This window comes from Cyrtonyx montezumae, unplaced genomic scaffold (assembly GCF_038088225.1).
Source record: "Cyrtonyx montezumae isolate F1298 unplaced genomic scaffold, pur_monq_1.0 scaffold_3, whole genome shotgun sequence".
NCBI lineage: Eukaryota > Metazoa > Chordata > Aves > Galliformes > Odontophoridae > Cyrtonyx > Cyrtonyx montezumae.
The window spans coordinates 22,111,695-22,123,706 of NW_027072034.1; the positions used below are offsets into that span (position 1 = coordinate 22,111,695).

Below are 12,012 nucleotides of genomic sequence, written 5' to 3' on the forward strand. Positions count from 1 at the left end.
AGCATGTCCCTGAGGATCTGTTGCTAGGCCTAGTTGCAGAACTAGGCTGCTTGTAAGGAGTTCTAGTCCCAAAGCGGAGAAGGCAAAAGGGTAAGCTGAGGACAGGAATACAGACCTTGACTGGCATGTGACTTCAGCTTTTGGTCACCTGGAGTTAGGGACTTTCTGGGAAGGAGTTTCCATATATGAAATTGCATTTAGTAGCCTTTTGGTAGAGCTGATGGTGCTGTCACTATTCTTCCGTAGCTCTGCTGTCACCACTCTTGAGGCAAGGGGGACACACAGCATCTTTCTTCTCTAGTACCATTTGAACCTAATGGTCTATGTGTATTATGTATTGCTTTTGCTGTTGTTTTTTTGTTTTGTTTTGTTTTTCCTTTCATCTGCATTATTTTGTCTTTGTTAAATTCTTATGTCTTGCCGTCATTCATTGTACTCATTGCCATGAGATAATTTTGTAACTCTCACAGTTGGCTCCAGGTGTGATTTCAACAACAGTTAACTGCAGTCTTTCAGAGATTATGGGTGTTCTGCAAAGGAGAGGAGGATACTCTGTTGATAAACTCCATCGTTACAAAAATCAGGGCTCATTATGAGAAGTATGCTATTTAGCCATGTGGGTTTGCTGGGGTTGGGAGCCTCCATAGAGTTTAGTGACCCAGAACTTGTGCTATGACTTCAGCCGTCATGCCATCTGCAAGTACTTTGCATTTTTACTTCCTTTTAATTAAATTCCTTTTGACATCTGTAAGATTCTTATCATCGTGAGAGTTAAGTCCCACAATAATCATCAGATTATAAAGATAACTGATTCATTTGCTTTCATTTTGCTTAATCCTGAGCTTTTTAGGATTGGTGGGTTTTTTTAGCTCTTCACTACAGTTGTCAGATTTGTACATTTTAATAAAAACTGATAGGTTTTTTGTAAACGTATTTGTAGATGTTAAGGTTTTATTATGTGCACTTGATGTTTTAAGGCTTCCACTGATATGAGTGAGAGCTATGCTGCCAGAGAATTGTGTAGTAGATCCTTGAACTTTAAGGATTCTTGTGAAAAGAATCAGTATAGGTTATTTTCTTAAAGAAAAATGAAATTAAAACTGACTTAGTAGTAATGATCTGCTTTGGTAAAGCTAGCCAACTGTATCTCATTCCTCTTCATTGCCAGACACTAAAAAGTTAAATACTTTTCTACTTAGGGGAGAGGTTTGTTGACCTTGTAATGCAGAAAATTTTCTTTAAGGCAAAAAATAAAAAAATAAAAAATTAAAAGCAGTACTGTCTGTCAAAGTGAGACTTATGCAAGTTTAAAGGAATTTTTTTGTGTTATGGTTTAACACAGAAGTTACCCAAGGCAATACAAACCATAGAACACAAAACCAAATGTTCATTCAAATACTCATTTGGGAGTAAGCTCAAAATACAACAAACAAATCAAACCTTTGAAAAGGACAAGGCTGCTGAGACTTATGTTAAACAGTCCTAATCTTGTGCTGCAATTTGAGTAGAAAACGCTCTCTTGCCAAAAGCCAGTTGCTTGTACTCAGTGTCACGAGCATATCCTTTGCTTTGGAAGTGCTCACCAACACCAGGCTATGCTTAGCAGTCCCAGCAGGAGAGAGAAATCTCTGAAGTTACAGGTGAGCGGAGATATAGTAACAAAGGGCTGGGAAAGTGCTTCATCAAAACATTTCTGGAAAATACGTTTAGTGGAAATTTTCACGGAAAAAATGCTGCAATTTCTTGTTTCCCTAGGATGAAAGAACTTTTTCAACTTCCATATCAAGACGCAATTTATAATATATTCCTGAAGAGCTGTGTGCTTATCCACGATATTTCAGTTACAATATAATGGTTCTACCATATGAAAGTAAAGTATACAGGTGGAATTGTTTCAGTATTGTTAAAATACTTTTTCTCTGTTATTTTCACCTTTCAGTCTACGGAAGCATTGAGATGCTGGGTTTCGTTCAGTAAGGTTTTCAGCTCGATTCGATGAGAGCAGGAAGGACATTTCCCTATTGCTCTGTTTGCATGGAAAATATCTGAGGTAAAATAGTGATTTTCATTTCCTCATTGGAAAAAAATTTGCAGTCTATTGATTTGAAATAAGGACGTGTCTGGGTCCTTATTACCTTGGACTGCCCAAATAACCTTGGACTGTCGTTGGCAACCCAGCCAGTACTGTTACCTGCATCCACGCTCACCTCAGCCAGAAGAAATGAAAAGGGAGGATCTGTGCATTGGTTTTATAACAACCTGAGAAGTTTTTTCCTTCCAGAAATCTGAAAGTGGTTTATGACCCTTGTTGTGAACAACTGAACTAAGCATGTGTCAGAAAAATGAGTATGGATTTACCTGGTATTGTTATTATAGGGTGATTAACATCCAGAACCTTTTCCTGTGTATCCTCTCTGTCTTCTACTACTTAAAAAATGAGTTATTTTCTGAAATGAAACTGGGTTAAAAAGTAACTTTCTTCAAGAGCTGTTTGGTCCAAGATCAATGTGACCCATTTTATTCGGTCAGCACTTCCTAATCAGTGCTCAGGCAAAAAGAAAGGTCAGTGCTGCAGATCAAACCCCGGTTTCATCAGACCAGAAAGAAAAAAAAAATAAAAAAAAGGTTTGATGTGCACTCCTTCCAGTTGTAAATACTTCCTTTTGGTTCAGGATTAAATAGAGGTTTTCAGGATTTCCTGGAAAACCGAAATTCTCCAGAACTGGCAGGTAGTCTGAGAATAGCACAGTGCTTTGTTGTTTCTTTACTTTCAGTGGCAAAACCAATCTTGGAGGAAAAGCCTTCTCTTTCTGAACTCATGATACACTGACAACAGAACACCATCTTCAGAAGAGACCAAGTGAACCTTCTTTCCCCCCACCCCCTTCTCTTTGGTGCGATGTGTAAACAAACAAGCAAACATTCTTTGAAGAAACCGATGTTTCTTCGTGATGAGGAAGGCTCTTTGAAAAATGGATTTTAGTGAAAGGTGGTAGCTTACATTATTTAAAACCTTTGCTCTTTGTGCTTTTTGTGCTGTTTGTCTGAATATAAAATAATTAACATTTTTATGCCAACAAAGACGTAACAGAATTGCTTTTGAAGGTGCTTGGAAAAGGTCTGATACTCTGTAGGTAATGTTGAAGTTAGGTCACTGTTCCATCTTTTTAACTGCTGTGAGATATAAAGTATTCTGACGTATACATTTAATCCAGCTGTGCAGTATGCCCCATGAGATATGTAAGAAGTAAAACTTGCATATGTTCAACTTCATGATGATTTCTTTAATTCTGGAAGTAAATAAAACTGCTTTTGTATGTTACGCACACACCACTAATGGAGAGAGAAACGGAAGTTGAATACTTGTGTTAAAGTACTGGTGAAGGATTGCCTGGACGATCCTTTGAGAAACAAATACTATATGCACTTTATTTTTTCTGTTGTAGGCACTTTCATGTTGCAATGAGTTGCCTCCAAAATGTGCTTGTGATTGTGGTGTAATGCTTAGGGGCTAGCAAGGCACAATCAGTGTGCCAGACTTTGGATCTGTCAGACGTGCTCTTGGGTTTTCCTTTTTCTCTCTGATCCCCCATTGGATTACAGACATAGCATCGCTTTTAGATAATGCATCAGGAAATGCAGAAGGGATCTTGGTTTTTCTTCCCATGCTGATAGTTCTTAAAAGTGCTTTTCAAAGTTTCACTTAGGGCAAAAGGAAAAGGGACATTGTCTCCTCTGGTTTAACACACTCAGAAGCAGTAAGAAGGCAGTAATAGCACAGATTTAGTGAAGTGGTAGGTTTTGTTTTGCTATTCACCTTACATCACAGCAGCATATTTTGTTTTAGAGCATGTGTAAGTCTCTGAAATTTGATGTGTTTCCTTCTGTATTGACACCTTTCCTCAGAGAGACCAATCTTTTTTTCAACAATTAGAAACTAGTCAGATTCCCTCTTGGTATCCCACTTTCCATGTACGCAGTGCTGAAAGACACTTCTAACAGGGCAGCATTCAATAAAGGAGTAGGCAAATCCATGGAAGAAAAATCCAAGAAGATGTACTAGATACAAAGGCTTCTGTAAGAGGTAGGAATATATTTCTGCAGTTGCCACGCTCTGCTGGCCCAGTTTTCATAGTCTTCAGGAGGTACCTGGTACCTGGCCATGGTTGGAGACAGGATATTGGGCTAGATGGACATTTCAGCTGACCTGCAAAGGTCATCCTTATGTACTTCAGTATCCTCAGTTAAATGGAAGTGGAGAAAGTGGCATGGAGATGCAGGTATCATTGGACGGTGATGTTTTTTGGAGCTCATGCAGGGAATCTGTTTGTCAGACTGGATTTACTGCCTAAGAGGTGGTTGTGGTTTATAGAATTAGGTGGTGCTCTTGCTACACCCTCTAGAGCTTTTTTGGATGTGCCATGCAGCTTTCTAGAGCTGGGTAATTTGTTGGAATGTGTTATTAATAATGCTATTGGCAACCTTAAATGTATTTTTAGCTTGCAAGCTCAACGTATCTTAATTTACATGGAGTTCTCAGTTCATTCAGAGCTGTCCCTGTCTCCCCTTGGAAGGCGATACTGCCTGTGACATAAAGAAGTACCTTTGTAAGAGTTCTGTCTTTTGGGCTTAGTGTGAAACCAGGGAAGAGAAAATAGAAAACTGACAACAGCCTGAACTTGTAAAACTGTGCTCTTTTCTAACAGTGTGCTGTCGAGCCTTTGGCAGGTGAGAGCAGTCATGGACTTTACTCCATACCGGTCCAGGACTACAGAAATTTCAGAGCATGTATGCACACTCTTCTATAAATACTTTTACAGTCCCAAAAACATAAGTGTACTTCTGCAGCTGAGTGTGTGTAGGACCTCCTGATATTCTGGGGTACCCTTCCCTGGGGAGCCAGGTTTGATTAATAACTGCTGTGTGGTGCACTCTGCCAAAAGCAAAACACTGGTGTTCGCCAGAGGCCAAGTGATAACGTCATTGCTGCCAGGGATGATTAACTGTGCTTCCAGTGGCAGAGAAACAGGATTTGCTTTAGCCCCTTGTCAAGGTGGGAGCAGAATGTTATGTACAAATTTGTGCACTTAGAGGATGAGAACTGTTTTCATTGGGCTTGAAAGCAAGAAGTGTTTAAATTACAGACCATGAAAGAAGACGAGGACCAAGAAAGAACGCGAAGCTTCAGTGGAGCAGGATGAAAATCATCAGAAAAACCAAGTATTTGTTAGAAGAATAACTGTTTTCTACAACTGTATTTTAACAGAAGCATAATGAGCATTAGTTTTATCAGCACAACTTCTAAACACTTCCATGTTAGAAAGCACTCCTATGGCTTCCAGTCACCTGTAGACTCGAACCTCAGCAGAAATACTTCACGGTCCATTAGCAAGATAGTGCAGGGGATCTCTGAAGAGGTCCTGAGCTGTGGCTGTTGTTTCACAGCTGGCAGCACACTTTCCTCACCTTTTTCCCAGGGGACAGAGGACATTGGTGGTGTTATGTTGTATTGCCAGCTTCAAAGCACACAGCAGGTTTTTTAAGGATCCCAGCTCTGCGCTGTAAGTGGCATGGAGCGTTCTGCATTTCAGACTTGCAGCTCAAAGCGCCAGAAGGAGCAACGTGGCACGTTAGTGATCTTGGCGAGGAGAATGTGGCTCATTCATCAAAACTGATATTTGGAGGTTATGCACAGTTCATACGAAACAGGCCGGCATTTTCTAACGTGTCCCTGGACTTCTGTCAGCTGAACTGAAATGGTCAGAATTGACTCCTGGCAGATTTTCCATTTGTATTACACGTGACAAGTGTTCGTCTGTGGTTGTATAACAGACAGAGAGGTGTTGAAAAAAGTTATCTCCAACTCAAGCAAATAACGTAAATAATGGTTTTAGTAAATCAGAACACGGTTGACTTCAGTAGAGTTCAAGTCAAATTAATACAGGAACTGGGATTAGATTTTTAGTATTTTTGGCTCCTAGCCACTTGCTCAAAGTATCAGGCTCCCCTCCCTCCCTGATAGTATAGTTGTGTTTCCTTCCTCATTTGAGCAATAATAATTTGTTCGGTGAAAAATGGAAGCTGCTGACTGTCTTTTCAGTAAAGCGTTGGGGGGGAGGAACTCTCTAAACAATTAAAGAAATATTCAAGATATCATTTGAGATTTGTAGAAAAAAATAATTTATCACTTTCTACTAAAATTGAAATTTTTTTTTTCTTCTTAAAAATGTCAGGAAGGTTTTCCATTTGTATTTCCCATCGAAAGAACAGCTCTTGCTTCATAGAAGTCTCCCTTGTTTTCTCTTGTTTTTTGTATGAGAATGTTATTTTTGTAACTTCACAACAGCTCAGAAATGAACCGGTAGCCTGATTTATTTTATGATTTTAATTTTCCTGAAGTATCTAGTATCCTTGATAGATTGTACAGTCTTACTAGATGCTTTAATATTAGGTTACGTATCAAAAATACGAATGAGACATTAGAAACTAGTTCACAAGAAGAGTATAAAACTGACTTTGTACTCACTGATGAAGGATACCCTTGTGCTGCTTATCACTTTTTAGTCTTGTTCCCAAATCTGGTGGGCCAGTGGAGTGAGAAAAGCTTATCTATTACGTGAAAATCTCTTGCATGTTCTGTCTTTAAGAATATGATTTACTCAAATGTGATTAACAGACACGCTGACGGTCATCTTGCTTGTCAGTAGAATAATTTTCATCCATTCATGGTAGCGTCTTTTGGAATAATATCCTCTCTCCATTGGTTAGTGGGGGATTTTGCACAGAGAGGCTTAAACCAGCTTGGTCAGGCTTACTTTTCAGGGATAGGGAGCCTGTGCTGATATGGCACTATAAACACAGGGCCTTGCATATTAGAGGCAGGCAGGCTGCAGGAGGAAGACAGAGGACTGGGTGGGGAGCAGGACACAGATGGTGGTGCCAGGCCCAGAGAGTAAGGAAGCGTGGGCCAGATTCTGCTGAGTTAGCCAGCCTGCCCAATGCAGGGCTCATGCCTGCTTTTTGCTACTGTTTTGACTTTATTCCTCACCTGGGAATCCTGGCCATAGCTGATCCAGAAGGGTAAGGTGAGGTGTTATGAATGGATGGTGTGTGAGCTGTCAGAAAATCCGCTGGAACAAAATCAACTTTAGAAAGACTGTTAACAAATGTGAACCGAGAGAGTACACAGGATCAGCATGCTGTCATGTGCAGCTTTATGCCCGCCTTTAGCCCAGGATTAAACTGCAGCCTCACTTTCCTGAGCCTCTTGGCAGAGGACTTGAGGGAGAAATACAGAAGGCAGCACTGGGGAGTCAAGGAAACAGCAGGTAGGTGGCATTTAAATGGTGCTGCAGTGTGCTTGGGGGTTTGTGGTGGTCATTTGATATGCAGCTCCTATTTGTTTTGGAGGCCTGGGGTGCTATTTAAAGCACAAATAGTGGGAAAAATGACATTTAAAGGAATGTAACAGTGAGGAGTAGGTGAAAAGCTGAAGTAAAGTCCATCATTGGACTGATGTGCCTCCCCTGGTGTACAGCCATGTCCTGAATGCTTGAAAACTGGAGTCCACTGTGCAGCTGCAAGTCAGAGGTAGGGCTTCATGGGATTTGCATTCTTTTTCCTGGCCTTGAGGGTGGGGTATCGTGTTCAGTAGCTGCCAGTCTTTGAATATCTGTATTTCCATTATGAATATGTAAAATATTTAACTCAGCCTGATTCTGCTTCATATGGAAAAAATCTCTCGCATCTTAGATTTATGTAGGGAATCTCTGTGTAAGGTTTTGACACCACAGTGAGGGGCAAAGTGAATTTCCTTGGCAAACATCCTCAGCCACTGAAGGTGCATTCACAGAGCCGGGCACATCAATTAACTCTTGTGTTTGAATTTAATGGGAAGTCCTGAGACTTCTGGGTATGCTTTGTCCCATATTGCTCATCTCTGTTAAAATCACTGGTTTGAAACTAGTAAGTCCAGATCAAGGGGATGGCTAAATGGATGGTAATATTTCTTACAGATAAGTTTGTCTCCTGGACAAGGAGCTGGAACTTGCTCACTGAGAATCATGAGGATCTGAGTGAGATCAGTGACCAGTGCACGGTTAAGGCTTTGTTGCTGGTTTGTGAGCTTGCATCGTTGAATGTGAAGATGGTTATGGTTAACAATGCCTAATGTTATGAGGCAGCTGTTCTCAACTTCCTACAACTCCCTTCCAGGGCTTAAAACTTCAGCTTGAAATTCTTTGTGCCCAGTGTCTGTTGCAGGTTCTCCAGAAGTAATAAAAATGATTTTGTGCTTGTGTATAAGCATATTGAAGTTATAGTTGTAATCTGCTTTGGATCAAGTGCTTAAAATTTGATGGTAGTATTTCTTTGAGATTAGACAGTTTGGTTTACTTGACTATGCTCCCGTGGTTGGCTAAGCCAGCAGTCCCTGCAGAGTCGTAAAATTACGCATGATGGTTTTGAAAACTAACTTCTCAAGATGTTCTCTTGGCGTGAAGTATCCAACAGGTCAGTTACAGGACTGTGCAGGTAGGTCCTGAAAGTGAGTTTTATCCCACCTGATTTCTGGCATTTAAATGAATTTGGGGAGGCTCGTATTTTCTGTAATTTCATAGACTTCTGCCCATTAGCGACCCGAAGGAGGATCAGCTGCCTCATGCCTCAAGGAGGGTTTTATTTTTTCTTATGCTTTTTTATTTTTTTACTTATATTTTTTTCTTAAGCAGACTGTTGTTTACAATTGAACTTGTAAAGCAAAGTATATTTAGCAAATCTCTTCTGACTTGCTGGGAAAGTTTTGTGTACTTTGCAGTTTTGCTTTGCAGTAACTGAGGGTTTCCTAACTTTTTAGTACTTACCATTGTATGTATAGAGAAATATGTGGATCTTGTTGATGAACTTAGAAAGTAGGAGCAATAAAGTGCCATTCTTGATATCTTTCTTACTGAAGAGTTTGAATATGGGGTGCTTAATTCTCAAAAGAGTTAAGTGGAAAACTTTTAATTCCTTTTGAGTTAATTTAGTAGTTCTTTTGGAGGTCTGTGTTGGGATCATGTAGGATGGACTGTGGGTGTGACTCTGTTCCTTTACTCAAATATGACTTTACTGCAGAGATGACTTCTTGCTTAGATCAACATGATGTGTTTTATCTACAGAAGCATAAATATACCATGGCCAGAAAGCCTCAATTTCTCCATTACACAGATACTACATAATATGATAAATAAAGTCAGAGTAGCCTATTTCTTCCTTCTAGCAAAAGCTCCTGTTTTCCAGCTGAGCAATTCACTGGTTTATAACAGAGCAGGGTTTTGTGGGGCTTCTAGCACCTGTATGCTTTGCATTATTTGATACATAAAATGATTTTTTAATTAGTTGTAATAATTAATAAGGTTTATTTGCCCACTTGGAAAAGGAGAAACTGAAACAGAAGGAAGATCTGGAGTCTGACAGGCTCTTTCCTGCTATCTCAGGAGAATCTGAAATTGGCAGCAGGCTCCCACTCCTCCGTGTATTGCTGTCTTCTTGCAAAAGGGAAGTAATCCTTATCTGAAAGAAGAGATCTGGAACTAAACATCTTTTCCAAATAAATGTCCTTGAATTTAGTTCATTTAACAACAACAGAACAACAAATTGAATCCCCTGAGCAAACCAAAAAGCAAAGCTTTCTGCTTGGATAAGGAACCTGATTGGTGCCAAGTGCCATAGACTGGTGAGATCCTGTTGATTTTAGCAGGGCAACCTGACTTTGCCTGGTACTTTGGAACAGAACTTAAAGTTAGAAGGACAGAGTTTACACTTGCTGGAGGGTCCCGGTGTTCTCTGTATGTGCAGCCAAGTAGTCAGAGTGGGCTGTGGTGTTAATAACAGCTGTGGTGTGACAGACATTTTACTGTGGTACTTTTATTATTAACATTTTAATTGCATTTTCTTTAATAAATCCTGTGTTTTGTTCCTTTGTTTACTTCGATCTGTTCACCTCGTAACCGTATTCTCTTCTGCTTTCCTTCTGAAATTCCTTCTCCCTTTTTCCTCTGTGTTCTCTTTTGCCTTTCTTTCATGCTCACAATTTTTTGGTACTTCCCATAACACTCCTTCAATCATTCTCTCCTTTTCCATAATGAGCTGTTTCACTTTCCTTCTTTCCATTCCCACATTTTCCTTCTCTCAAACTCTTAGTTCACGTCTCGAACTCCTACGTTCCTTGGTTCATCCTGTATTATTTTTTTTCTCTCAGTTTCTGTCCTCTTCCTTCTTGTATTACTTCCCACTTAAACTGTACCTTTCCAAACAGTACTCTGACACGTTCTTGGGGTAGGTGATGGATAGAGGAGGTATGACCACTGTCTGAGATGTGGCCGTGAATACATTGGACGCTGAAGTGGTCCCCATGTGCTCTGCTGTGTTGGTCCCTGCTTCCTAGGGAAGGCACATCCCCTTCAGGAAGGTCTCAGCGCTCTCTCTTGTGAAGCCCATGTCAGGAGAAACTGCTACATCCTCAGCACTTACTAAGAAGTCAGGTTGTGATATTCTTGAAAAAAATTCTGAGAAATTTTTTTCACACTCCTCTTTCTTCAGCAAATCTCAACGAGGCTGTTGATATATTAAGAAGTACAATGAAGATGTGTTTCTTCATTCCTCTTCTACTCTACTTCCCCACCCCACACACTCGGTGGTTCTTGCTGCAGTCTCATGAATCTTGTATGTGATTCTGTTGTGAGTATTTTTGTACAAACCGTGGCTACAGCCGTTTATATAACGTTTGCTTTGCCACCACGTGTAACGCCTGTTTTTCTTCAGTCTTCACACCTACTACTTGAAAAGTAGCCCAGTCTTTTTCAGTAGTATGCAGCACAGCAGAATATTACTACTTGTGACTTCGAGCTGCGTGCAGTGTAACATTTACTCTTTCCTAAAATTTCAGCCCGTCTCCTACGTGTATTACTGAAAACCATTACTGATGTTTCTGAATTTTGAACGGGTGGCTCTAGAGAGAATATTTCCTTTTTTGCATTTATCCAACTAAATCATCATCCTGACAAGCTATCAGCCCAACAGGCTTTTTGGAGAGGCCCTCCATCTCTTTCCCCCTCTCTTTCTTTTTAATCACGTACAAAGAGGTGAGAAAATACTTGTAAGTTTTCAACTTCACCCCACTCTTCATTGATGCTGTGGGACAACACCAGTAGAATGTTTCATTAAATGAATGTTCAGTTCTTGTATTGTGCCACAGTTGAGTAGAATTATTTTACAGTATGCTCACTCTAAATGTACTAAATTAAATGGTACCAATTCTAAGACTAGATGAGTATCTTCTGGACACATTATTGCATGTCTGATCTGAAACTGACTTTTTGAGCAATTAGCATTTCATTACCCATCTTCCTGCTAGCAGCAGAAAATTTTGTTAAAGGTATTAATCACAGCTAAATCCTTTCTGATAAGGTGTTACTAAGTAATAGAAGAGCTTTTGGATGCAAAGATGTGGAAGTCAGAACTGGGATCTGTTCCTGAAACTGTGTGTGAGTAATTCTTAACTCACATTACTAACAATCCTGACTTCGATTAAATCAAATGAATCTAAGCACAGAATGGTAATTATTTTGGCATGGGAAAGCTGACAGTGTTTTCAGGGCTATTTTTATTGCTGCATTTTAAAACATCACTTATTCTAATCTTCCCCCTTTCTTTATTCATCTTGCATAAAAATAATCCATCAACTGTTTCTGGCTGTTACCTGCAAAGTGAAGTTTGTGTGTTCCTTTGAAGCCAAACAGAAGGAAACATCATGACCGTGATTTCACCGTCTGCATATAATATACTTATTTATTAAAAATTGCTTATAAGGTCTATTTCAAACCTGTTTGTCTATAAAATATGCTAGGTATTTCACAGTCCTAAAATAGCTTAAGTTCTGTACTTAACTCTTAGGTTTTGGTGTCAGACCACGTATTTGTATAGGTACATGAAAGCCAATTTAATAAAAGAAAAAATCAGATAAGGGCTGCT

The 12,012-nt window shown here is 39.7% G+C and overlaps 1 protein-coding gene across 8 annotated transcripts in view; it reads left to right on the top strand.

Annotated features, from left to right (window-relative positions):
- Positions 1-12,012, top strand: part of MBNL2 (muscleblind like splicing regulator 2) — a 104,791-nt gene that overhangs the window by 21,338 nt on the left and 71,441 nt on the right. The window lies entirely within an intron of this gene.